The 27,629-nt window shown below is 45.1% G+C and overlaps 1 protein-coding gene across 2 annotated transcripts in view; it reads left to right on the forward strand.

Annotated features, from left to right (window-relative positions):
• The first annotated feature begins 4,678 nt into the window (after positions 1-4,678).
• Positions 4,679-27,629, forward strand: part of TAFA4 (TAFA chemokine like family member 4) — a 78,126-nt gene continuing 55,175 nt past the window's right edge. Inside the window, exon 1 of one of the 2 annotated variants that reach the window (XM_066557976.1) lies at positions 4,679-5,154. The gene's annotated coding sequence lies outside the window, so the exon portion shown is untranslated. The remainder of the gene's footprint in view (positions 5,155-27,629) is intronic. The other variant, XM_066557977.1, reaches the window with a different exon arrangement.

Consider the following 27,629-nt stretch of genomic DNA (forward strand, 5'->3'; position numbering starts at 1 on the left):
TCCAATGTAACATATGTGGTGAGCAAATGTCACTCATGCCTCCAAAGTGCAGAAAGAATCACTATTGTCAGGAAATATTCATTGGCATATTGGCTGCTGAACTCCCAAGGGTGCAAAGATGCTGTGCATTACATTTAGTCCTGAATTAAATATTCAGAGGCAGAGATACCTAACCCTTTCCTGTATGCCTCACTGGTTATCACAGTTGAGCTTAATGAATTGAAAGAGGGAGGGGAAGGGAGATTCCCCCCCTCCTTTGTAAATCATTATTTACTGTGGAAGGAGTATCAAGATGAGTTGGTATTTCTGCTTTAGAGTGTTCAGCTGACTACCAATGGATCCTGAGTTAGGGAAAATAATGCAGCTTTGAGCTGTAAATGAGCAACTACACGACTTTCATCTGGTATTGATAGAAATCAGAGCCCAGCTCTGTGTTTGTGGAGTTGTTCTGGGTGTTGTCACTTCTATAATCTATTCCATGTAATTGCATATTTAAAGAAAATGTAGTTCATTTATTGATTGCCACTATATTGTTTCAGGCAGGTAAGATAAGAGGCCAGAGCTGCTTTCTCTTGTCTCCACGTAGTCTTAGGGAGTGGAAGGAGCGATGCATGTGAGTAAAGCGAGGCCCCATCTGTGCTGAGGAAAGAGATTCATTACAGCTGACTTGTCCTGTCAGAATTACTGCCCCAGACTGTTTCTGGGAAAAGGATGTCACTAAGATATCTGTTAGAGTATTTCAACCACAAACTTGAGGAAGGAATCTTGAGCACTGGGGCTCCTCTGTGGCTCAGGCTCTGCCCTTGGCTGCAGCTCCCCACTTCCAGTCCCTCCCTCTGCAAAATCTAGCAACGTGTTGGGCTGTGTCTTCTCTTCTAAAAATTAATTCCTCATTAGAAAAATGAGGGAAAATGCATATTTTGCTCTCCAACTCCCTGCAGGTTGAAATCTAATGTCTGTCTTAACATTTCCCTCTCCACCTTTGGCAAAACTGCTGCACTGACATTATGAGCTGGTTTGTTTGTCTTAATGATCTCCTATTTAACAAGTGAGTGTGCATCTTTTTTGTTGGAGAAGCTGAATAATCTCAAAAAGAGCTTTATTTCTTATAGAGGAAGATGTGGCTGATGAGGCTGGGGAAATCTTGAGACAACCACATCAGCTGCTGTCACACACTGGTTGAAATTGGCCCTTCTCATGCAGCTTTTTATTTTTTCCTGAATGGAAGATGCAGCAAAGCTCAGTTGGAACTACACTAAACAGTCCCCATCTGCCTAGTCAGAACTTTCATTTTTAGACTCCTAGTTTTGGAAAACTCGACCTGAGGTTCTTGTTTCCCTTTCTCACTGTTCAAAGCTGTGACCTGTGCTGGACTCTGGGCTCCTCTGGCCTTGTGGGGCACAGCAGTGTCTGGTTTGCCTCCATTGCTCATTAGAGACAGCTCATTGTCTCTATGCTTAAACCTTTGAAAATTCTAATGAGACAGACTCTGATTTCTCAGGAAGATGATATGCAATTCACTCCTGGTTTTGCTAAAATTCCTGATTTTTTTTTCTTTTCTGGGTTGTTTCCAAGGGTTTTTTTCCTGTCATTGCCTTAATTATGTACCAAAAGGAGGTAACAATTTGTGCATCTGCAAAGCTTGTGAACACAGTGCTCTTCTTTGTCAGATAGAAACTCCAGTTTTCACTTTTTCTGTTTTTTTCCATGGTGCCTGACAATGCATCACTTACAGTTCCCTGCTTTAAGCTGGAGTCAGTGCAATGAGTCTAAGTTTGATAATTGCTTATTACATCCAGACTGCACAAGGCAAAATCACTTAAATCCTCCAAAGTCACTGAACAAGACTAAACTGTCTCATTTTTCCTTGTTCTATTACATGGCACTGGAATTCCTTATAAATGTTACAGTCTGCTTTGCTCTCCTGGAGACCAGGAGCTGTGCTGGAACTCCTTGGCCCATAAAAGTGACATTGCAAAGCTACATCAGGACTTTTTGACCCAGCTTGTGTTGCGTGAAAACCTCAGAGTCTCCTGATGCCACCCCAGCTAAATAAATGGTTTGCTGGACAAACCCACCCACTGTGTTGCTTGGCAGAGGTTTTTGTGGATGACCAGGCAAGCCTGAAGCCATGGGAAGAGGTGAAGGAGCCAAGGAGAGTGCTGGGAGATGGATTTGTAGGACAGATAAAATGGTGGGTGCAGAGATTTGTGTTAATTAGTTGTAAAGCTACAGAGAAAGGGATATAGAACCAACACAGAATTATCTTGTGACGAAAAATATTTCCCTAAATCAGATAAGTGAGAATCTACTCACTCAAGTGAAGCCATTTTCAAGGAGCAGAGATGAGGAAGGGACCTGAGTGCACGTTGCCTTTGTCTCTCCAGCTGAGGCATCACACATGAAAGTCCCAATTGCTGCTTCCTGTGTACAGCAAAGCTGTAGAGATATAAAATTGGGGCATAATGATGAATGAAACTGTGGGATGTGTCTTGATTATCCCAGGTTTCTAATGTATAATTGAATTATTTTCTTAAGTGTATTTCAAGCCCTTTGATTTCTGGCCTCTGTTTTTAATTACTCAGCCCCCTCTTGCCCTTGTGCATTATTATGCTGCTCATTAGCATTCAGTGAGACTACAGAAGTTTGACTTCTGAATAAAGTAGCGTACAAAAGAGAAGGGATGCTTTTTATCTTTCCACTTAATAATTTAAATGGAACCCTTTTCTTTAATCAATGTTTAATAGTACAATAGTTGTTTGTTTAAACTGTGCTTTGCCTAATTTTGCAAACAAAAAAGAGAGGCAGGATAAACATGTTTAGAAATAATAAGCTTTGTAACCATTTTAATCTTCAGAAGACTTAAAATATCTCCAGCACTTCTAATGTCGGTTCATCTCAACGAGGCAGGAACGTGGGCCCTGAATGTCTCTGGATCATTTATGCAGTGCTAAGAAGCACCAGCCTATTTTTTTATTTGAGGGAAGCAGAAAACCTTGCTAATTGCAAAACTGAAAGCTACTCAGCAGCGTTAATATTGTTGGCATGGCCGCCAGCTGTGATGATTAGGATGTGTGACAGAGGGAGAGATAATTTGATCACAGGCCTGGGCACCAGAAGCTCCTGTGTCCTGCTCCTTCCCTGTGCACCTGCAAAGGCAAGGAAAATACAGGGGGAGATTCAGTCCAGCCCCACAGAGCCCAAGCTTTGTGGGAGGGCCCTGCAGGGCACAGGGGGTGCCAAAATTTTGGGTGTAACTCCAGGGAGGGGAAGGGGATGGGAGCTGGAGCCCGGGCATTGACATGCCAGAGGAAATAGCTGTCTGGGGGGGTAGTAATTTATTACTAATTGGGTAGTAATTAATAATCAGGTGTGGAGGCTGTGCATGTATGGAGCTTGTTCTGTGTCACCAGCAAAATGTGGCTTTGGGTGGGATCAGACAAAAACTGGAACCTGAGCTGAGGCAAGGTCAGGGGGACCCTCAGAACACAACATGAAAGGGATGGACTAAAGCCTCTGTCCCTCTGCCCTCCTGCTATGCAAAACAGGAATTGATCAGGGATATGTTGGGGATTTAGAGATATCTGGGGGCCGCTTTGGAGACATTAAAATTAGTGAGCATAATATCTGCATTTCAAAGTACTCTTTGGACCTCTTAATTCGTTTTGACAGCAGCCCAGTGCTAGAAATGGGGCTGTCTCTGCTGCCTGGATGGGAAAACTGAGGGTAAGAGATGGGATGGAATTAAGAGCACAGGACAGGACCAGGCCAGGGAGAGCTGTGAACTGCTGTCTCCTGTGGCTCAGCAGCCCAATAAAGCACCCACAGCTGGTAAACTGCTCCATCCACATCTCAGGGGGTTGTTGATCCCACATAATCCCTGTCTGATGTCCTGACCAGCCTACTTTCAACAAACTGTACCCCAGACAGCAAGATGAGACCTTTCCTCCTGCTAATTTGTGTCTCCTGTCCTCTAAATCTTTCCATTTCCCATCGGTACGTCCAGTTCCCTCCCTTTTACCCACATCTACATCTCACATTTCTTTATGCAACCTTGGAGCTCCTTCCTGCTTCTGCCTTTTCTCTCTCCCCTTTTCTAGGCTCACTAGAGGTCTGGAGGGGTGTTAAGTGTCAGGAACAGTAGGCAAGAAGGTGACAGGTAAAGAAGCTCCTCAGGTAAGGATTGAGATGGAGAGATGTGGTCTCATGCTGTGGGCTTGTTCCCTCCTATCTTGACTATATTGCAAGTCCTGCTGATTAAAAGAGCACAGCTGAATTGTGCTAACATGAGATGAGGGAGAGGTAGGGCTGGGGATTTGGACCCTTTCTTTCAGGCTAAGTGAATTTTCCAGGATGTGAGAGTCTGCTTCTGGATTATTAATTTTCTGTGAACGGTGGTGTTGAAGCTGCTGGGATTTTTACTGCTTTTCACATGTGGACTAGAGAACTTGCACAAAGACAACTGGAAAGGCAATTTGCCATTCCACAACAGTAGCCAACGAGGGTTTTCCTGTGATAAAAGTAGCTTGTTCTGCTCCACAAGGCATTTTTTCAGTGATTCTTCCAATTAAAGGAATGTTTGTCCAGAAGGATGACGATTTGTATCACACCAGGGTTTAGGTAACAGAGCCGAGATCAACCTACTGTTGCACTGAGCCCGGTGCTTACCTACGGTGAGACACTGCCCTCTCTCACAGAAATGAGACTCCATTCTACACATATTTAAATGCTGACAGCCCCCGAAGCGTTTATTTGGACGTCACTGTTTAGGTGAGCAGCAGAGCCAGGGGAGAATCTGAGGGTGTGAAGTGGGGGGATAAAGGTTGTGCAGAGCCAGTGGCAGAGCAAGGAGGAGACTCCGTTTGCCGGTGGCTGCTGGAGAGGCAAAGTGACCCCGACTTTGTAGCCAGGGAAACACCGGCTTTCATTTTGAACATTTAAACCAAATTTGTGAAGATGATGATTTATTGATAACCCGCAGGACTGTGGACATGCAATAAGAGGAGCGGGGAGGTTACGGCCTCAGCCCCCGCTCCCCTCTCAAGTTGCAGCTGTTTCCGAAAGATGCTGCGAACTCCGGCCCGGCTGCGAGCACGGAAACATCTCCCGCGCCTTCCCTCGGCTGAGCAGCGACCGCTCGGATGCTGAAATAAGGTCAGGACTCCGTCAGGCGATTAAAACCCGGGCTGAGCGAGGGCTGTGTCTCCGGAAGGCAGCGCGATCGTTCTGCCCGGTGCGGAGGGAGGGAGGGAGGAGAGGGCAGCTCTCCCGAGCAGCTCCGGCTCTGCGCTCCCGGTGGGGTCAGGGACCGCGGAGAGCCAAGGGAGGATGCTCCGCCGAGCTGGGAGAGACGCCGAAGCCCTAACACCGTGCTTCCTCCCCAGGCTCTGAGGAGGAGGAGGAGGAGTGGGAGGGGAGTTCCAAAGCCACTTTGGGCGCTGCGCCGCTACGTGCGGGAGTCTGTGCGGAGCATCCTCCTGGCAGCCTGAGCGCCGGGTGCTGTCCCCGCTCCCCCGGGGGTGATTTCCCCTTCCCCGCACGCTGCTCCTGCCTCCGCAGCCGCTCCCGGGCGAGGCGGCCGCCAGGTGAGCGGGGCTGGGGCACCGCGGGGTTCGGGCTGGGCTGCGGCCGGGGCTCCCTCCGGCTGCTCGGGCTGGCGCTCGGTGCCGGGAACACCGAGCTGGGGCTGGGGCTGCCCTCCGGGAGGTGCCGGGCCGGGCTGGAGCCGGGTTCCCCCGGCTGTCGGGGCCGGGCGCTGCGCGTCCCGGGCGGGGGGTGCGTGATGCGCACCCGGGGGAGGCGGCCGGGAGAGAAGCATCGCTCCAGCTGCCCGGTCACTTGTGTTTCGGAGCGCAGTGTGGGGCTAACAGGGGCTTATCTGCTCCCCGAGAGGCCCCGGGGGCCGCCCGGCCGGGGGCAGAGGGATCTCCACGCCGGGTACCCCCGGGCCAGCGGTACCGGCGGAGCGAGCCCTGGGGCTGGGCAGGCTCCGGGAGAGCGGCTGCGAGAGTGGCAGTCCGGAACACTCCAGGGATCGGCCCTGGAGTTCAGTCTGTCTCTGCACTGGGGCGTGCGCACCAAATTCATTTACTGCCCCCGTTACTCCAGGGTGCCGCTAGCAAAGGGTCAAGACTGCTCTGTAAATGTCCCTTTTTTTTTCTTTTAAAAAGTGTTTATAATTTCAGCTACATCTTTTATGGCTCCTGAGATACTTTCATTTCCCAGAGCAGTTGGTTTGCCACAACCGGCACTTCCACCTTTTTGAGTGGGAGGATTTACTTTCTCTAAAACAGAGCTCTAACAATACTCACTCCTTTCAGCGAGGCACGTGCCATCTCCTGACCCCAGCAACTTCACTCTGACAAGAGAAAAGCTGGAAATAATCACTTAAGAGATGCGACTTTGCCTGTTTCAACAAGTTGCTTTGTTCTCTGCTCGAGTAATTTCCTCCAAGGCGCGTGGTCATTGTCGTTAGCAGAGATGGGGTGATACGTGTGATGTTAAACCTGCAGTCACCGGGGATTAATGCACGGGCATGACATCACCGACAGCCAATGAGGGGATGGGTTTGGACACGTACTGACCCGAACTGGCGTCCAAACTGGTGATCCTGCCGTGCTCCTGGGGAAAAACGCCAGTCTGTGCAAACGGTGAGGTTTCCTGGCACGGTGTCACTGCGTTTTCTCAGCCTTGTGTCCTGCCCTGAGACAGTCAACAATTCATTAAGTGTGTGGTTAGTCTGGTTGGCTAGAGGTTTCACTTCTTGGGATGAGATTATTGAAAATGGGCATATCAGTGCCCTGGCACAGGGGGAGCGAAAATGGGCATATCAGTGCCCTGGCACAGGGGGAGCTGGTGTGGCTGAGCTGGTTGCTGGCAGAGTGCAAACAGCCAAAGAGTTCCCAGCCCTTGTGGCAGGAGAGCTGCCTGGGCAGCGTGTTGGAGCACACAGTGCTGTTACCTGGAGTGAATTGCTTTCCTCTGCCTGATTGCTCGGAGGGGAGGTGGGCACAGACCCCGAGGGGTGAGGAGGGGCTCTGTGCAGCCCCGGGGATGCTGCTGTGGCTGTGAGGCAGGAAAGAGCCTTGCCCTGCTGTGCCAATGGCTCCTGCCGTGCTCTCACCCTCACCTTGGTGCCTCCAAGGTCCAGCAGGTCTGAAGCCCTCGGCCTCAGCTCCTGTCCCTTTGTCTTAGGGTTGCTCAAAAACTCGGGGTAGCTTTTGGAGAATCACAACAGATGTTGCCTGGCATGGTCTGGCTCCTGAAATGTTCATTTTGAAGTTCAGGCTGCCTCTTCTGTCTAATGTTTCCTTAACCTTCATTTGCTGCAGACTCATCCAATTCCCCTGCAGGTCAGGCAGGTGCTTCCCCACAAGCTGTGCAAGACCCTTTTGTGACTATCACAAATATTTGCACTCAAATCACTTCTATTTCTGTTTGCTAGAATTCTCAATGCTAAAACATAAATTTTTGGGTCCAGACTTCACCCCTGAAGTCTTTTAATATTTTTGGTTGTGTTTTGTATGCAGGTACCACACAGAGTCCCTTATCAGTGCCATTGCATCGATAGCCCTTTGCATTGAGGGACCCACACAGAATATCAGCAATATGACTGACATGCCTCAGAGCTCTGTGCAAGATCCTTACGCCTTCATTGCCAACAAGACGTGACAGGATCCATCTAATGAATTACCTTTAAATTAGAAAGCAGTAAACAAGCCATTATTGGATTAGAGGAATATTAAAATTAGAAGAACGTAACCGTCTTTTGATATCCTGTGGCACATTTTTACCAGCTAGGAAATGACATGGGGAGTTGCAGAGGGAGAGAGGGTCTCTAGAGAACTGTAATGATTTTCATCTGTGTGAAATAGATTTTTTTAAAATGCTATTACTTAGTGTCTTATGTTTAGATGATGCTGTAGCAGATTTATTTTTTTTCTCCATTCTAGTTTCATATTGATGTTTGATATATTTGTCTGAGTGACTTCAGTGCTTGTAGGAGGTACAGGTTTGACGTACTCTGATGGCTAAAATCTCCCAATTATTGAAGAAAAACACAGGCAAAAAGAAACAAGAGTCTTGGTGATAGACTTTAGTCCAACACTGAAGAGCCTTTCCAGGGTGCAGAGATTGTCTGGGTTCATGCCACATTTCTCATGGCCCTTTTCTACAGCTGTTTAGAAGCATGTTTAGAAGGCTGCTCCAGCTCTGGTGATTGGGGAATATTATTTAAATTGCATAAAAAAATTCACCTGGACTTCCCTGAGTTTTATATAAATTGCTGAGAATCCACCAGTTCTCCTGGTCTCCCAGCTCAGGTGCAGGTGTTAGCTGTGCTGCCTTCCAGATGTGATTGCTCTGGATTGGATCTGAATTGGCAACTGGTTGGTGGTAGTTGGGAGCAGCCCCTGATCTCCCCATGCCAATCTTTTATTAATTGAAGGCCAGCACCTGCTGTCCTCTCTCCAGCAAAGCTTCCCAATTAAGGACTGGGCTGAGAGTGAAAAGGGCAGAATTTGGCTGGTACTCCTCCAGTGTTAGGAAAAAATTGTACATGGAGAAGTAAATAGTAAAATACTTGATGGAAAGGAATTAATTCTCAGCCTTGTGAAAAATCAAGTTTCTTATGATATCTTGATATCTATTGTGGTTTTGTAGTTCCACCTACCTCGGCTGGCCATGGAAAAAAATGAGCTCTAAATCTAGAACTAAACTTGAATTTGTGAGTACAAAAAATAGTTTTCTTTGGACTACCAATATTTTATAACTCTTTAAGACCAATCTTTTATTCCTTTAATCAATATGAATATGGAGCAGCAAGATACCTTTGAGTCCTAAGCCCCATTCCTCCATTTCCATGGAGGAAAATCTTGAGCATAATGTTTTGTCCTGGATTTTGGAAGCACACTCAGAATAAAGATCTCTCCGATACAAATACTTTTCATCCGAAGTATTGGATTTTCCTTGTCTCTCTCTCAGAGTTTATGGCCCTGGGACTCCTTTTCTCAAGGTCTAGTAGAACTCCTTCAGCATCTCTTTTCCCCTTTGAAAATGTGATAACCATCACGCAGGCGGCTGCTTTGAAGCCGGTGCCAGCCCTGCAGATCAGGAGATCACAGCTCACTCTCACCTGGGGTCAGGCAGCTGGGGCTGAGCTGCTTTGCAGTGCCAGAGCATCCTGAGTGCTTGCAAGGACAGGATTCTGTCAGGCTCTGGCTCCGAAGCCTCTTTGCTATTCTGAAGAGGCTTGTGAGGAGGAACAAAGGGCTGCGGATTTCACCCGTTTTGCTCTATTTTATATTTTCCAGCAGTTATTTTGGAAAGGCTGTGAGCTGAAAGGCTGATTTTCTCAGACTTGGTACAACAGTGGCAGAGTAAAGCTCAAATGAGGGAAAGTAGCACCGGGTATCTCCGTGACTCCAAAGGTGACCCGTTGTTTTTATTCCCCTTTCTGTGGTGTTTCAATTTCAGTTACACTTTACAGGGAACATCTGTGAATAAAAACTCTGCTGGGGTCAGGTCTTTCTCCTAGAAGGATATTTCCCTCTGCACAGCACCAGTACAAGAGTACAAGTTTGCTCCCTCCTTCCACAGCAGTTGTGCTACATGTGCTGTGAGGTATAACAAGGATAAATACATTAAGGGGCAGCAATCCCACCCTTGGTGTTACAGGATGGTAAAAGGCGGTTAAAGAATTTACTCCCCAACCCTCAGTGCAGAGCTCTTGCCCCTTTTTTGTTCTCCAGCTTCTTGCCAAGCATGACTCAGTCATGTGCTACATCCCTTTGAACTGGAGAACGTGGAATCAGCTTGGACTTTCTGGCTCTGGGAGCAGCAAACCTCCTCCTTATAGAGGAGAGAGCAGAACTCAGTGCTTTAGCTCTTAAAGCATTTGTAGACTTTTTTTTCTGAGCTTGCAAGAGGCTGCTAACTGCTAAACCAAAATCATTTGAGTAATGCCTAGACATGGATAAACCAATTAAGAGGAGTTCTTTCAGCTTTTTAAAACAAATTGCAAATTTCAGGTTCGTATTTGCATAATTCACGTTATTAATTCATGTGTTTGCATTTCCTAAACTGCGTGCCAAATTCCCATTTGGAGGAAGTTTCAGTGTTGATCTCAGTGTAAAGGGGAAAAGGTGGAAATTGAGTTGTTGTAGGAAGCACTAAGTGATTTTTCTTTTCAACAAAATTAAGTGAGCTTCTTTTCCTTTTTTTTTTTTTTTCTGTGTCAATTCATTGTCATCTTAAATATTCAGTGAGAAATCCAGAAATTCTTAATTGATAGGGTACCCAACCTCTCCTCTGTGCATCTCTGGTATTTATATATAATGTAAGTTAATAAAGCTTCCAGCATCCATTCTGTGCATGTGTAATTAAGGAGTGGCAGTGCCTTGATGTCCTTTGCTGTAATGTGTGGATTCCAGTGGTGAGGACGATGGCATTTTATGCTGTTGAGCACAAGCAGGAACATCCCTGCATGAGTGAATCTGTTTGTAGGACCAGGCTGTGGCTGCTTCAGTCTGGAGAGCAGTTACCCTCGGATTTTCCTGCTGCTTCCATTATTCACTGAGAGTTATGTGTGTTTATGATAGTCAGCAAACACAAGTGTGTTGCAGATGCAGATATATTGGGAAGTACAGTGGTTTACATTAATGGGAAGGATTTATCTTGTTGCAGTGTTGAATTTATGATGCCAAGCTGTGATATTTCCCTGTTTCAAAAATGTTATATTGCAGCAGGCTGGTATCAGGGTGATAAAATAAATGTTTCTTTTTTAATTCAAGCCACTGTAAGATGCTAATAATGCTGGAGACAGGAAGAGAAATGCCACGTTTCAGAATTTAATGTAATGGATCCGTATTACAATTTCCTGGCAAAATTAACTTAGCTTGGACTCCTAAATGAAACTTGTTATCTTGAAACTATTAAACAGGTGTGGTTGGGTTCTTTAATGGAAGTATGGTTCTATGACACAAGCAGAGGGGTGAAGGTGCCCTGCTTAAATTAGTCTGTAGGACTCTGTTCCCTATAATTTACAAGGACTTATAGTGACAGGGAGAGGGGAATGGCTTTAAAATGAAAGAGAACAGGTTTAGTTTGAATATTGAGAAGAAATTCTTCACAGTAAGGGTGGTGAAGCCCTGGCATAGGTTGCCCAGAGAAGCTGAGGCTGCCCCATCCCTGGAAATGTCCAAGACCAGGCTGGATGGCGCTTGGAGCAGCCTGGGATAGTGGAAGGTGTCCCTGCCCATGCTGGGGTGGGGTTTGGAACTCTAAGGTCCTTTTCAGCTCATACCATTCCATGATTCTAGGATAATTCTGAAAAGAAAACAGAAAAGCTCTGGTTGCTGGTGGTGGTCTCTTCACTGGGCATTCAGGAGCCCATGTTCCTTTCTGGTTTCCTTCCCATTTCCTGGCAAATGCTCAGCAGGCAGAGTTACTAGGGAGGAAGGAGGGCTCATCTCTTCCTCTTTGCTGTTATCTCCTCCTCTGGCCGGTGCCAGGGTCTGTGGCAATGCCAGGGCTGTACTCAGGACAGCCATTTGCTTTATTTCTAGCAAAAGTAAGAGAGTGTGAAGGAAATCCTCGTAGTCTTAATGACAGAATTGTTGTGGCTGCCTTGCTCTGGGGCATTGCTTCTTCCCCAAGGAAAACTGGGATGCAACTGGAATTGGCCCAGCTTGGGTCCAGGCAGGGGTAAAAGCCTGATCCTGGCTCTCTGGTGCTGGCTGTGTCACTGTTTGTGCTCAGCACTGCCAGTTTAGTGCCTCTGAAGCACTGTGGTTAGAAGTCAAGTGCTATGAAAATTTCCCCAAGCACAGATCTACAGCAGTGAGAGGACCTGCACGTAAACCAGGCCACTGAGTCTCAGAAAGGAACAGTTGTTTTGTGGAATACAGAGAGACTGTCATGTGTGTGCACTCCTGTTACACTACCCACTTAAACAGTGCCTCTGAACCTCTGAGTTAATCTCATTGTTTGGAAGCACATCACAGAGTAATTGAAATTGGGTTATTTAACTGCAAAGTACTACTGGAGTAAGAGTTTAGCTGTGGAAATACCTGCCAGTTATGTCGTGTATGGGCTTAACTGGGACTGAAGGAGGAAAAAGCAAAATAATTATTTTAGTACTAAACTATCCCCGTGTTTTTGGTGTGCTGCTGAAATGATTAATTCTGCTTTTTGTTTACTAACAGATCTGTTTCTGTTCAGGGACCACTGAAAGCACAAAACTTTGTTGGATCAAATACCTTTTAAAAAGCTGTGCTGATTCTTTAATTTAAGAGAGTAGCAGGTAAAAGGGACTATGCCTCCTTTTCTACACCAAATTGTCATGGAGAGATGGATCTGGGGTGAAGTGGGACAGAATGAGTGTAACCTTCCACCTGAGAAATGACACATGGTGAAGTGTTAGAAGTTAATTGCTATATTGAGCTTATCCACACACTTAAGAGCATTTCCCTCCAGAACATTTCCTCCTTGCAATGTTTCTAATGTATTTTTGTGACATATATTTCAGTTTAACAACAGAAGAATAGTCACAGAATCTGTAAACATCAATAATAATTACTGTTTATAACTCTGAAAAAGGGGCAGCCACTTCAAATACAATTAGGGTAGCCACTTTAAATACAGTTACTCACCCTCCAGTGTGTATCACTCACCTGTGAAATGCTCCAGGTGACGTTTCCTGACTGGCTGCACCCCAGACTGAGGTTGGGGGATGGTTTTAGGTGGATGAACAGGGAGCTGCTTCCTCCCAGCGTCTTTGCAGACAGCTCTAGGAATGAGAAGGAAAACAGATAATTCAAGCAAAACTCCTGGGTTTTGCATGTGTTAAACATCTTTTTTCTTGAACATGTTCTTCAGCAGTGGATAAACTATTACTGCTAAATCTTGCTTGGAATGTAGTGGAGACAGTCAGCTCTCTGCAATTAGCATATTTGGAATGTACATAATTGTATTATGGCTAAAGATCTGATCTACCTTCTGTGCTTTCCCATGTAAGAGGAAAAATAAAGCCTGAATAAAGCCAAATTAGTCTTATTTTAAATGCTTTTTTTTTCCCCCAACAGAAGAAACATCTTCTGTTACAGTTAATGAGCACTGTTGTCTTTTGTTTAAAGTCTTTGTTACAGAAGCTTAGAGCAAAAGGGCTTTAATAATAAAAAGGCCTTCTTCTCTGGAATATCTGTCTGATAATAGCCTGTATGATTTAAGAACAATGCTGTAAAATAATTGGCTTTCAAACGAATAATTTTCTATAACTAATTGGAGGGCAAGTGGAAAATCTGCATCCTCCAAATAAATGTATTGTGTCTCTTTAAATACCCAAACAATTTTTCCTGCTATTTTTCCACCCTCAAGACAAAAATAACTTCAAATCTCATTCAGGTTGTACTTAAATATGACCAAACTGATAATTACATTATTACAGAAAAGGGCAGGATAGCTGGAGGATATGTACAAGGTGCATTAGTACTGCAAATAGAAGCTGATTTACTTATTGATAGTGGAGACACGTTTTAGTCACTTTATAGAATTAACAATTGATCAGCTTGTTAGGTTCTAGTTCTTCATAAGCACAGCATGTTTATTCATTATTGTCATTACATGGTGCAGGCAGCCGAGGTCATGATTAGCAAGGCAAAATCTAAAAAAAATGAAACTTCATTAAATTTAACTTCTGCAATGGGCAGTTTCTGAGCAATGCACCAATTCTCACTTCTCTGACATAAATATAACTTACACCTGCCTGGCTAATTTGCATTTCATTAACATTTTTCAGAACCATCTATTTGTTTTGCCAAATGCCAGCAATTCAGGCTTGTAAAATTGTAATAAGATGGGCAACATAAAAGCATTACTTTCAAATTGCCTTGGTCACTGTAAATATCCCCCAATCTGCAGCACTGGAACTGAAAACCAAAACACACTGCTGGAGGAGAATGGCAAGATGTTATTCCAATAAATATATCCATGATTGTTTGTTACTAAGGGTAAGTTATGTTTTGTAAATCAGCATTGACTTGGGCTCGAGCAAACCCGATAGCAAAAATCCCCACGGAGGCTTCTCCTGCTGTATATGACTAATATATTAAAGAAGATAAATAGTCATTTTTAAAACTTATTACACTGTAGGATTGAACACAAGGGGAAAGCGTTTCACAAATCTGAAACTTAAGGTCACCTTGAGAAGAAAAGGACACTCTAGATGACTAGAAAAAGTCTGTTTCCTCCAGAAATTGAGATTCAAAGTTTACTCCTTTCACAGTGCCTTTTATAAAGCTTTAGAATCCCAAGTATAAAACCACAGTCTGTTTTGATGTGCAAATATTTCAAAACTGTGTGGTGGATAGGCACTTAGACACTGCATCTAACGAGTGCTACAGATGAGCTTCCAGTCTCAGTAATAAAGAAAATACAGAATAATAATTAATAAATAATAAAGCAGAGAATATAAAGCTTTTTTTGCTAGTGGTTTTTATAATATAATCCAGAATTAGAGCTGAACTTTCTAAAACATTTCATTAAACTGTTTCAGTAATTTTGTACCTTTTCCTTTTATCTTTATAAGCATTTAAAAAAAAAATCATGATTCCTCTTTTAGTCATACTGAACACTATTAAGCTTTTGGTTCATATTTCAGACTTTTAGGAGTATGAAAATGTGTTCAATAGCATTTTCTTAGGGCTTGCTAATAAAGTTAATGAAATTTTTTTTCTATTAGTGAGTCCTAGCATAGATAATACTGCTCCCTTGTTTGAGCTGTAGCAAATCAGGACAACATTGATTTTCTTTAAGAGATGAATAATGAAAGACCTACATTCTTAAATATGTAGATAAAGATAAGTAACTTAATTAAAAAATTATCAGTGGAAGGTAGTAAGATGAATTAGCTGTTTTAATTTGTTGTATATGTCAATAAGCTGTACCGTAACCCGGAGTTTTACATAAAATCCATTTATGATATCTTTTTCTCCAATTTCCAGTGTAATTTCATAGTGTCTTTGGCTGCTAATTCTTTTGGAAATCCCTCATGTCTCAGAATGTTAAATTCTTGGAGCTATTTGCCCTAACTTCAGCAGTGTAGGTGTTGACTCTGCAGATGTTTAATGTCCAGAGCAGTGCAGCCTGATGAAAATAGCTCTGCCCTGATCAATAGTGATGTTTACAGCTCTGTCCTCGGTGGTGAAGTCAGGTTACAGAGCCTGATTGTTTTTCCAGTGACTGGCAAATTCTGCTGTTTGATCACATGTGCTATGAATATCCCAGCTGGCGAAATTCCAGGCTAAATTGCTTGCTATTTTTTGACTAGCTTTACAAATTATACATGATGAGAAAAGGGACGGCTCGGGGCCTCCGTCTCTCATCCAACGCTGCTTTTAATATCCAGGAGGCACCATCAGGGTGCACAGGGCAGAGGAGGAGCTGGAGGAGGAGCTGCTCTATTAAGATGTGCTGTTATTAAAGGAGGAGACAAACAGCCTGCTGCTGGAAGGGCTCCTCTGTGTCCCCCACTCAGGGGGTTTTTCAGTCTCGTATTAATGGAGCAGGCACCCACACCAGTCCCAGGTGATTCTGTGGTGGGAGTAATGCTGTGCACGGCTCTGCACCTGGGATTAGGCATTCACAGTCCTCATGCTTGGATTCTGAGGGGCTCACGGGTCCTGCTGGTTTTCCAGCTTGAATCTCCAATCTCAGTGCAGCTACAAATGCATCATTTGCCAAGCATGGCTGAGCTTCTGCCTCAGGCCCTTGGGCCACTGCCTTTCTGTGGCAAATGCATTGTCCAATGGCTGGGGTGGAGTTCAGTTATTTCTGTCTTTTTTAGACATCTCTGCTTGGTTTCTAGGCTAGGACAGAGATGCTTCACAGAAGGCAGATTGTGCATTCTCCTAACTCAGGGCTGTCCTGAGTGCTGAGAATAAAGGGGCAGCTTGTAGGTGGGCCAATACCTGTAATGGGAAGGGGCTGGGGAGGCTTTGTAAGATCTCTGGTAAAGCATTGCTTGGACATGATCTGAGCAGGATGTCTCTCTGCAGAGCTCCCACAGGATGGTTTGACAGTAAAGTGTGATTTGGGCAGCAAATTTTACTCTTTCTGCTCCACCCAGCAATGCCCTGCCAAACTGCAAAGTGCTGGGGATACTCTGGTGCTTCAGGCTTGACTTTGTTTTACCTTGTTTTATTAATTTAATCTTTCTTCAGTTCTTGGGTAAACATAATATTTGTTCTCTGAGATGAGTAACAAACACTGTGCCACACTGTGGGTCTTGCTCTGCTAGGAGTAGTGGATGGGAGTCAGTGTTTCTGTCCAAAACAGGACTTTCAGAACCAAAGATGTAAATAAGAGCCAAGGAAAATTAATAGTCTGTATTTTTATTTCATGGCAAATCTTAGAGAAATTTTTATTTTTAAATCTTGCTCCTACTGCAAGATCATTGAAATTTACAGCAGAGATTGTTCCTGATCTTGTGTGCCAGGGGAGCAACATCTGGATTTTCCCTTTCACTCATGGTTTTTGCTCAACACTGTTCAACACACAGCCAGGACCTGGCTGTGGTTCTGAGTTTTGGGACCTCGGGACATGAGTGGCCAGGGTGAGATCTCCAGGGGATCCCAGATAACCTCCAGCTGTTTCCAGGCTGTTGGAATGGAGCTTAAGCTGGGCTTAAGCTTCAGAGAGCTCTGCTGACTTCTCCTGAGAGGAGAACAGGAAACTTCAGAAAGCAATACTTTCCACTTAGGGTGACATTCACAGGAACATTCCATTATTAAATTAGAAATTTTTCATATTCTTGAAGACTAAATGCTGAGACCTTCAGGTTAAAAAGGCAATAGATTATTTATGCTATGCTGCTGTTCTCAGGTGATAAATTGGATGGTGCTGTTGCAAGCAGTGAAATAATTAAGAATTCTGGTACAATTGAGAAGTCAAATTAGAAAGGATAAAATCATGGCTTAAGAAACCAACTGTCTTTGGCTGGAGAGTAAAAATAATTTAAAATGATAAACCATACCCTCCACTGGCCATTTATTCTGGTTTATGCAGCAACATCAGTGTTCCAAGTGGGTTCTTCTGTCTTTGTGACACACAGCTGCTACAAGACACTTCATACTCACAAGTACTCCTCAAAATCATACAATCTCAAAGAAGGTGGACAAATAAATGCCCAAGTAGCTATTCTATTTGCTCAAAGCCACCAGCCTAGAGGAAGAAAAAGGAGCAGGAAGGTAAAATAAGGGTGCTTGCACTCTCTGGAACATGTCCTTTGGGTTTGGCTCACTAGACAATTTCTGTGAGCAGAGAAGTGAATTTTTGCTATTGTCTGTCAATTTTAAGGGAGGATAGAGGCGGACAGGGCTTCATCCATGATTAAAAAATGGTGTATTAGACTAAATTGGCAGGACATAGCTATGTGAAAACGTGGGGTTTGTTTAGTGCAAGGCACAGCTATAAATTAAATATATATATATATCTTCCTTTTTGGATGTGGTGATACCCTCTGGTGAGTGAAGGTTTGGCTGCCTGCAGTGTCTCTTGATAATCTTAGCCAAAACATTTGTCATTTGCAAGGAGGAGTTTCAGTTGGTGAGGGGAAAATATAAATCCAGTAAGTAATTTTTTCCATATTTTTCTGTAAATTAGTGTTGCTGTTTCTCATCTAATTAATGAACCAGTACTGAAGCAGAAGACTTAAATTCCTGCTCTAGTCCTGAGATGTAGCACATTTTTAATGAAAGCAGTTTTTAATGCAAACTAGTCCTGTGACTGTCTTTGCTGTCTTGCCTGTTGCCAGGCCATGGAAATTCTGTGTGCAATAATTTGAACCAATGGTGCAAGCACTCCATGGGCCTCTTTAAAAACCTCTCTCACAGGGCAGGGAGCTCAGGTGGGAACAGTTAAACTGAGAGAGTTCCACTTTTGTGTTCCAGTTCATCAATCTTTAAAGAGACACTAGTAGGTCAAGTGGGTACAGCACTGATCAATGGACAAGAGGAATCCCTTTTTAAAGTAATCACAATTCATCTCCAATGGGCAATAGAGAAAGTAAAATAAAAAGACACAGCCACTGGGGTCCTGGTGGGGGAGAACTTAATTAGCTGAGCACTCACACACTCTTTAGAGAGCTCTCCCTTAGAGTCCATAAAGGATTTGCAGTCCATTACTCTTTTGGAGGGCAGGTTCCCTGCAATGTGACAGTGACAAAACCTGTCTGTGCCCCAGTCTCCTGCCAAAGGCTCCTTGTTGTGTAACTGCACCCCAGGAACAGCCAGGAACTGCCTGGCCATCACCTGAAAGGCAAATACCTGCTGGGCAGGACAGCAGCAGCTGTCTCAGGACCCTGCAAAGTGCTCGTGGTTGATTTTATTTGAGTTACATTTGAGTTACAAGCAGTGTACTATCAAACTCTGTGTGGTAGTAGTTAATGAGGCACATTGGGGGGATATTTTAATGGCATTTTTGGTAGGAAAAGCTTCTGGTAAGTTGTACATGAGCTGAAATGACTATTCAGTTGCCCATCTGAAATCACAAAAAGTGATATTTGAGATGTTTCATGCCTGTTGCTAATTGCAATATAATTGAAATTAGGAGGTTGCTCTCTTTACTGTAGTTAAGGTTGAGTACTGTTTCCCCCAGGACAGAAATTCACAGACTATTTACTCAAAAATGGAAAAAAAAAGTGTGCTGTGTGAATCTGAGAGCCAGGGTTCTGTGAACAGTCAGAAATCAGAGAAATGGAAGACTCTTGCAATCCATTTCCTTACACAAAAATATTCAGCAGAAATATCTGAGTGTCTGTCCAGGGTGACTGAAAATACTGCTTCTTATTCAGGTGCCAATATCCATAACCTCATACAAACTCAGGAAGCACAATCCAACTTGTGGCAAACGATATCTCATTGCTGAAAGAGAGAATTTAATGTGCCACTATGGTAGCTTTTTTTTTTTTTTTCTGTGAGTCTTGAGGTGTGTTTTTTTTTTTTCTCCTACAAAATCTCAGTTTCCTGGATGAAAATAATTGGAGAAGATTTTTCTTTTCTGTTTTCTAATTATTTTTAAGAGAGTTAATAGCTCTCTAGCGGTGATGAGAAGCTGATTAAAAGCTGATTGTTGTCTACCCTGAAAATAAACAATCAATGATTTGTTACTTTCAACAGATCTCACATCTTTAAGGCAATCATAATTGCCTTCAAGAGAGGCAGGGGAAGTGGGGGGAATCTCATGCTTCATTTCCAGCCCTGAGCATTTCAAAGCACAATCAAAATTACACCACTAACCCTCCCCCTTGCTCTTCCCATCATGCACGTGGTTGCATGATCATGAAGAGGCTTTTGCATGAATGAAGAATAGGAAAAGAAAAAATCCATCATAGGCAGATTGGGAACTGAAAGTCTGAAGTTCAGGCTTCTCTGAGCTTTGTGAAAAGGATTATTATTAAAAAAAAAAAACCAAAAAAAACCCCAAAAAATAAAAAACCAACAACAAAAAAACCCCACATAAAGAAGAAAGTTTCCAGCCTTAGCCATGAAGAGGACCTGGTGTTACTCATATAGCTGGGGTCATACTTCAGCCAGAGGCACTGGCTGAGCCTCCTGCATGGAAACACATTCCCTGAGCTGGGACAGGGGCTGGAAGGAGGATCCTCTGACAATCCAGATATTTGAGAAGGAAATACCAGTTATCACCTCTCTTACTGTTTCTGAAGAGCAGGTATCAGGTTTTTGTGGCTGCTGCTCTCCTCCCCTGGTAGTGCAGCCACAGGAAGGTGTCTGGGACTTTTAGAGGTTTGCTCCTTTTCCACTGCAACAGTACCCAGAGCTCTGTGTGCCTTCCTTGAGCCTGTGGAGGGATGAAAACAGCATCCAGCAGATGATTAACCTGCCATGGGAGACCTGTTTCATGACTGATCAGTAAGTACCTCAGGGGGGTCTCTTCTCCTGCCTCCCAGCCCTTTTGTGGGGATTCACACATGGGCTGCTGCCAAGCAGGAGAACTTCCCCGAGGAGGCAGGGAGAGGGGCTGTGAAAGCAAGAAACACAGAGGGCTGAGATTCACAGGGAAGGAGGCATGAAGGACTGGGCAGGAAGAGGAAAGGAAGGAAAGGGTGGAGGAAATTCCTTCTGGAAGTGAGGAGCAAAATTTATGGGACTTCTGAAATGTTCTTGCATAAGGGAATGCAGTTCCTGGTGTGTCTGGAAATGAAAATAGCTGGGAGTGTTGCTTTATGTACTCATATTGGGATTTGGAATTTTTCTGGTTACCAGCAGAAAGGCAGGACCTGCTGGAGGGATTTGTCAATGTGTGATGTGACACCTTTTACTTTTGAGTAACAATTCCTGAAGTGGTAGGTCAGAAATCCTATTTTGGAATTCTCCTGCTTAGTAGAGCAATGCTTTTTTTTTCTTTTTTTTTTCCCAGAGTAACTTGAGGAAGTTACTGATAAGCAAACAATGTTTTCTAACATTGAGTAAGAAGCTGATCCAGATCAAGAATCTGGGTTATGGCTGCCTGGTCTGTGCTTCCCTCACCTGTGCAAGTTTTGTACTTCAATATTGAGATTCTGTATGTTAGGGGCAGAATTTTAAACCACTCCAAGATGACTGTGTTGTTTTTGTTACCAGAATGGGAATACCAAAAATGCTCCTTTTCAATTTCCTAGCAGTTTCCTGTCCTGCCCCACACCTGCCAGAGAGCAGGGACAGCACAGCACAGGGTACTTTGCTATTGGGTTTTGTAGTGGATAACACAGGTGCTAAAAAAAATGTGTGTTCAGCCTGTAATTACACTTCTGGAAATTTAGTGCTGTATTTATGAAATGCTTTTCCTTAGAATCTTTAAATAATTAGCTAATGAGTCCCAAGTGGAACAATTATCCCATATACCCAGACAGAGGGGATTCTTCATCAGCCAACGTGCACTCAGTGCTCATAAAACATGCTTGTGTTCTAAAAGCAAAGCTGGCTGTTCTGTGCTTTCCTCTTGGAGCTTTTTGGGAATTGAAACCAAAGCAGGCACAGGTGACATTGGTGACAGAGAAATGGACAGGTCCTGTTGCTGTCAGGGCCTGACACAGCTTAGGGAAGCACTCACATCCTGTGAGTGAGGTGTTTTTGGGAATAACAAGATAATAAAATATTCTAATGCAGTAGAACCAGAAAGAACCAAATTTGTTTGCATAAGGACCCTAAGAACCACAAGAATATATTGAAATACAACACACCCTGACTCTGCCTGCATGAAAAACCCAACATGAACAACAGGCATTTTCAGTTTGTTTCTGCCAGGATTTTCCTTCAGTAACCCCTGACTTGATTCAGGGCATTGAGGATGACACTGAACAGTGACTGACTACCTCACATTTATGTTCCACTGTTGTTTTTTGCTCCAGGGCATAAAGGATATGTTGTCCTGTTACATATCCTGAGCAAACATGTAATCTGCCCTGTGGATGGAGAAGGGAGCCTTGATCATCCCACAAGTGCTCATCCACTTTGAAGAAACCTCCAGGAACCAGGCTCCATGAGATTTTGAGCAGTTTGTACCACTACTTTCCCCTACTTAGATACAGAAAGTTTCTCTCCATGCACACAATTAATCTTTGCAGGACACTGAATTTATTTTTATGCTATTTGCAGTAGCTACAGAGAACCACTTTAAATACTGCCCTTTAAAGAAAGCCTCTTCAAGGAGACAGTTGACATGTCTCCCAACTAACTTTTTCTTTCCTTGACTAAACAAGGAGTTATTTTCACATTTTCTTACCACTTGCTTTGCTGACTCTCTTAATTTTCATGTTATTTCCCTTGGATTGCCTCTTGTTTTTGATTTGAACAGCCAGCCTTAGGAATTACCTACTTCTTGCATGTGAGCCCTGGGCTGGCCACCACACACCCAGAGTAGGTCTGGGGCCTCCCAGTGCATTATCCAGAGGCACAAATGGACAGGAATTTTCCTCCTCCATCCCTTCCATCCCTTCCTCCCTCCTCTGAGTGACCAAAATAACCATCAGCTCACCTGGGTCCCTGGTGAGAGGAAAGGAAGGTGAGTGACCTGCTCTGTAGCAGGTCAGCTATCTTTGCCTTCCATGGGAGAAATTAAATTCCTCCATCAGCTCAGGGTATAGAAAACAGTGTTTTATGGCTCAAGATACCCTGTGGAACAACTTTAATGCTTTGCTACCTGGCAGGCAAAGTTTACAGTAGGGGAAAATGTGTTTTTGTTGTGTCTGAAACATTCTGCTGGAGAGATTTCCTTCAAAGACATTTCTCTCCATGTTTGGTTTTTTTTTTTGCTGTGCTGCCTGCTTTAGATGGGAACTGCTCTGCTTCTGGGAGGGCAGCTGGGAGTGGAGCAGGGCACTGTCTCTGCTCTGTGTCCTCTTTGAACAGGGCTGGAGTAATTCCTGCTCTCCCTTGAACAAAGTGCCTGAAGCCTGCACACCTCTTAAGCAGGACTTGTGCAGGGGGGTGGAGAAGATTTTGAGCTGCAAAGAGGGACTGAAGGAACCTGGATAATCACAAGGAAAAATTCTCTCTGATAAAGGTAATTGAAAGAGTTGAAATTCTGTGCTGTAATGAGATCTCCTGTGTTGGCTGTCCACATTGGTAAGTCTGTGCAACCTTGAAAATGAAACCTTGATGGTGATAACTCCCTTTCCTGGAGTTTGGTAGAATGGTCCTTAGTGGGGTGGTGATGAATAATGAATAATGTATGGAGAAAAGGGTCTGTTCTGCCTCCACTTGACAGAATAGCTGCACCTGGCCCTTGAGCAGTCCTCCTGGTCTGGGTGGACTTTATCCTGGAGGAAAGATGAGAACTCACTCTGTGTTGAGAGAGCAGAGGAAGCAACAGCTTTGATTTTAAACTCTTCCTTACTCTGCCTGGACTTTGGGTGTTCTGGCAGTCAGCCCTCTGCTCCTTGCTGGAATTTCTTTCCTGATCCTGTGCTCTGCTCTTTCTGCTGCTGTGTGACCTGAGCTCTGCTTTCCAACAGATGATCCACCCAAGTGGCAACTGTGACTCTGGCACTATTACCTAATGAAGTCTCTGGTGTCTGGGATAGAAAATTCGGGTGATTTAGGCATGTTTTGCAGGATATCCTCTCAGGGCATTATCTTTACATGCCCATAAGAGACAAAAGGTTTGTTCTCATGTTTAAAGGAGGTGGTGAGGACAGATTTACCCTAGAGAACTCCAAGTGCTGCTGAAGACAGCCTTAGTTCCCTCCAAACCCATGGCACAGAGGATGTCTGTCTGTGTGTGCATGGTCTGGCTGCTGGTGTGGTTGACACCTCCTGTTATGTGGATATAACAGCAGCTCAGTTCTCCCTCCTCAGGACGATGTGGGGTTTATTTCCTCTAGCTCTCAATGGCGTTGTTTTCTTTTCCTCCCCACCACCCCCAGCTCCTGTTCAGTGAGACTTTGAAATATTCCTGTGGAAAGGCCTGACTAGGGGTGACAGACTGAGCTGCTGCCAGCAGAGACTGATGTCGTAAATGGGACGTGATGTTATAAAAAAACAGTTCAAAAATTGCCCATGAAGTGTGCAGGGAGCCTGCTGGGGTCTGAGAGCACTGAGCACTGCTGCAGTGACCCTGTGGTTTCTTGGATACCCGCCTGGATAATTTTTGGGTGGTCCAAAGAGCCTTCTCACTTCACTTTGCCGTGGGGAGCTCGATGTGACCAGTCCTCCATCCCTCAGAGATTCCTGTAGGGAAGCAGAAGAGCTGACACAACTCTGGGAGTAAAGGGAGGAAGGAATAGGTCCAACAAAAGTTTTATTTTCTTGCACTCTGAGCTTAGTCTTGTGCTACTTTCCAATACCTGAAGGGAGCCTACAGGAAAGGTGGAGAGCGACTTTTTACAAGTGCATGAAGAGACAGGACAGGGGGGAACAGATTCAAACTAATAGAGAGTAGGTTTAGATTGGATATTAGGAAAAAATCCTTTAATGTGATGGTGACGAGGCCCTGGCACAGGGTGCCCAGAGAAGCCGTGGCTACCCCATCCCTGGAAGTGTCCAAGACCAGGAGGGAGCTGGGAGCACCCTGGGATAGTGGAAGGTGTCCCTGCCCATGGCAGGGGGTGGAATAGGATGGGCTTTGAGGTCCCATCCAACCCAAAAAGTTCTGTGACTCTGTGATTCTGTGATTCTGTGACTGTACTACATGGGTAACTTTAAGCCCTCTCTCAGTTTGCTCAGTGCCTTCCTACCTGGTGCAACCCCTACTTGCTGTGAGTAAGGATTGGCAGAACGGAGGCCTTTGAAGGCCTGACACATCCTGGTGGGATGTGCCAGCTGGGAAAACAACGGGAATGTGCCGGGAGGTACAAGCTGGAAGGTGCAGTGCTTAAGGTGAGGTTAATTAACTGGTGGAATAACTCGGCCGAGGTGGATTTGCTGACCCTCAAAGCCTTCAGAGCAAGCTGCAGTTACGTGAGCTGATGCAGAGATTTCTGGGTGAGGGTTAAGGGACCAAATGCAGAATGTGAGCCGCGTTATTCGCTGTATCCACCCACTGCCAGGCCCGATGGGCACCTGGAGGACAGGGCTGTCCCTGTGGGCCGAAGGCCAGCGCGTCCCTGCCGTGCCCAGGCTCTGAGGGCAGCTCAGCGCCCGGACCCTGCCACAGCGACGGCTTCGTGTGGTTAATGAGGGGCGCTAATTGTCCCGGACAGCTGCGGAGCGAGGGGGAGCGGGGCTGCACGGACGGCAGGGCTGGCCCGGGACAGGGAGCGGGGCTGGCCCGGGACAGGGAGCGGGGCTGGCCCGGGACAGGGAGCGGGACTGGCCCGGTGCAGGGAGCGGGGCCGGCCCGGGGCTGGGAGCGGGGCTGGGAGCGGGGCCGGCCCGGGGCAGGGAGCGGGGCTGGCCCGGGACAGGGAGCGGGGCTGGGAGCGGGGCCGGGAGCGGGGCCGGGAGCGGGGCCGGGAGCGGGGCCGGCCCGGTTCAGCCATGCGGGAGAGGCTGCAGGGAGAGAGGCGCGCAGCCGCCAGGGGGCAGCACCGGCCCGATGGATCCTCGGGAAGCGCCGGCAGCGGCTCCGGCACCACGGCAGGGACAGCAGAGACCTGTGTCGTGACAGGGACCTGTGTCCCGACAGGGAGATTGGTGACCTGTATCGTCACAGGGACAGTGACCTGTGTCCCAATAGGGACATCAGTGATCTGTGTCCCGACAGTGACCCGTATCCCGACAGGACATCACTACCTGTATCCTGACAGGGACATCAGTGACTTGTCTTCCAACAGAGATGTCACTCACCTGCGCCCCTACAGCGCCATTGCTCACCTGTATCCTGACAGGGACAGTCACCTGTGACCCCTGCACCCTGACAGGGACACCACTCACCTGCACCATGGGGCAGCATCAGCACACAGCCAGGGATGGTTTGGTTTGGAAGAGCCCTCAAAGACCATCCCATTCCACCCCCTGCCATGGGCAGGGACACCTTCCATTGTCCCAGGTTACTCCAAGTCCTGTCCAACCTGGCCCTGCACACTTCCAGGGATGAGGCAGCCACAGCAGCCCTGGGCAGCCTGTGCCAGGGCCTCCCCACCCTCACAGGAAAACCTTTTATATAACATCTAATATAAATCTCTCCTCTTTTCATTTGAAACCATTCCCCTTGTCCTGTCAATACCTGCCTGTGTAAAATTTGCTCTTCCTCTCTTTTATACACCCCTCCTAGTACTGTCACTGAATAACTGTGTGCAGTGATTTAGCCCCAAAATGTGTTCTGGGTTGGTCAGCCAGTGTGCAGATCTTTGCTTTAATTCTCTCTTTTGTCTCTAGCTCCCCTCAACAGCAGCAGTTTTCAAATACACAGAGTGTACTTGCTGTGTATCTTTTCCCCCCTCCTCTAAGAAATGTCAGATATTGGTCTGTTCTCCCTTTGTCCTTTATTCAGTTTGAGATAAGAGTTTGGCCAGGCTGACATTGGGGTTAAAGTCAGGCTGGCAAATCCCCTGAACAGTACATGGTCCCCAAATTTCTTTCCTTCTCACCCCTTGCTTTACAGAAGAGGAGACTTTAAGAGATGCATAGTTGTATTTTAAGTGAGGAATTATTCAGAATGGAGAAATTAAGGCCTTTTAAATATTTAATGAAAGGAGGTTTTCTAAATTATTTAATAGCTTATTATAAAAGATGGCACAAAATGGTTTAGTAATTTATTCTTCGCAGAAAGTAGCCATAAAAAGTATTTTACAACATGTAAATATTGGTAGGAAATGTACCTAATTTAAAGTGTTCTCTTATTCAATCTGTCAAAGGAATTATACAGTGCCTATAATGTTTTCAAATAACTTTGGACCTTTATTGTTTCTGTTCTTGAAACTCCTCCCTGGCACAGGGAAATCCTGTTTATACCCATTTTACTCAAGTGCAGAGGCACAGAGAGCAGATTGTGCTGGGACTGAGGTGCAGCAGACCTGACCATTGCAATTCCCTCCAGATCCCAGGTCTCACAATCTTCATTTGCCCTAAATACTGACCGCAGGGGAGTGGTGTAGCCTCTGGGGAACTCCTGGACAAAGCAGGAGTTGCTCATGGCCAGTCCATGCATAAGTACTGAAAATGGAGCTCTTCTCCAATTCCCTCTTCCTTCTTTTCTCTATCTTCGTTGGAGATGGAGGTGGGGTTCAGCTGCTCACTGGGCAGAGCTCACTGTATAAAAACAAACAAGCAGCTCTGTTTTCCAAAGTAATGTGTCACCCTGAGACAAGACAGGGGCCAGCAGTTAAACCCACTGTTCAGAGAACACACACCAAGCATGCTTTTGCCATCAAATGCCTGGAATTCCTTTTACAGCTCTTAACCAGGTGAGCCTCTTGTTTCTGTTCTGATCTGTCTCCTTTATTGACATAAACCAGCTGAAGCTGGTTTCAGGAGTTTGCCTTAGTCTCCCCTAATACAACTCTATTTTTTAAAGAAATATCACTGCCTGGAAGGCATTAGAAAGCCTGGAGATATGCAGGTGGATGTATCATCTGTCACTTTCACTGCATCCACTTAATTAGGATGAGTTGGACTAATCAATACTCCCTTGCCTTTTACCAGTGTTTAACATGTGTTTACAGAGCAGGTTACACTGATGTTTGTATTTACCTGTAGCTGCATCTGCACAGCGTTTTATTTTCCTCTCTAATAAAAATTATGGAACAGATAAGCACTAACCCCCAAGTTAGTGTGCTGCAGTATTGATTTCTACAAGAGCACTGTAAGAGTGTATTTATCTACCTGTCCTATTATGAAATGGGTAAAAATGTACCCCACAACCATTTCAGTCAGTCAATGCTATATTGAAAATCCTGTTTGTTTGCTTCTTTTAATAGGTCTTTTGAGGCACACTGTTGTTTTATTTTTATTTTTTATTTTATGTGTATTTGTGGAAAAAGGATGAATGCAGGATGGTACTGCTTTTTCTTAAGACAACTCTTTGCCTACATTTTGTTTTGATATCCACTGATTTGATAGAAATGCTGGTGTTGGCTCGGCCTGGAACTCCACATTGGAAAGCAAAGAGAGCAAAATGTGATTAATTGTAGATTGCTAGCCTGGCACCTCTTTAATTCCAGCAATTACTCTATTTTCTCATGGCATTCTGAACAA

Source organism: Molothrus aeneus, chromosome 12 (genome assembly GCF_037042795.1).
Source record: "Molothrus aeneus isolate 106 chromosome 12, BPBGC_Maene_1.0, whole genome shotgun sequence".
Classification (NCBI taxonomy): domain Eukaryota; kingdom Metazoa; phylum Chordata; class Aves; order Passeriformes; family Icteridae; genus Molothrus; species Molothrus aeneus.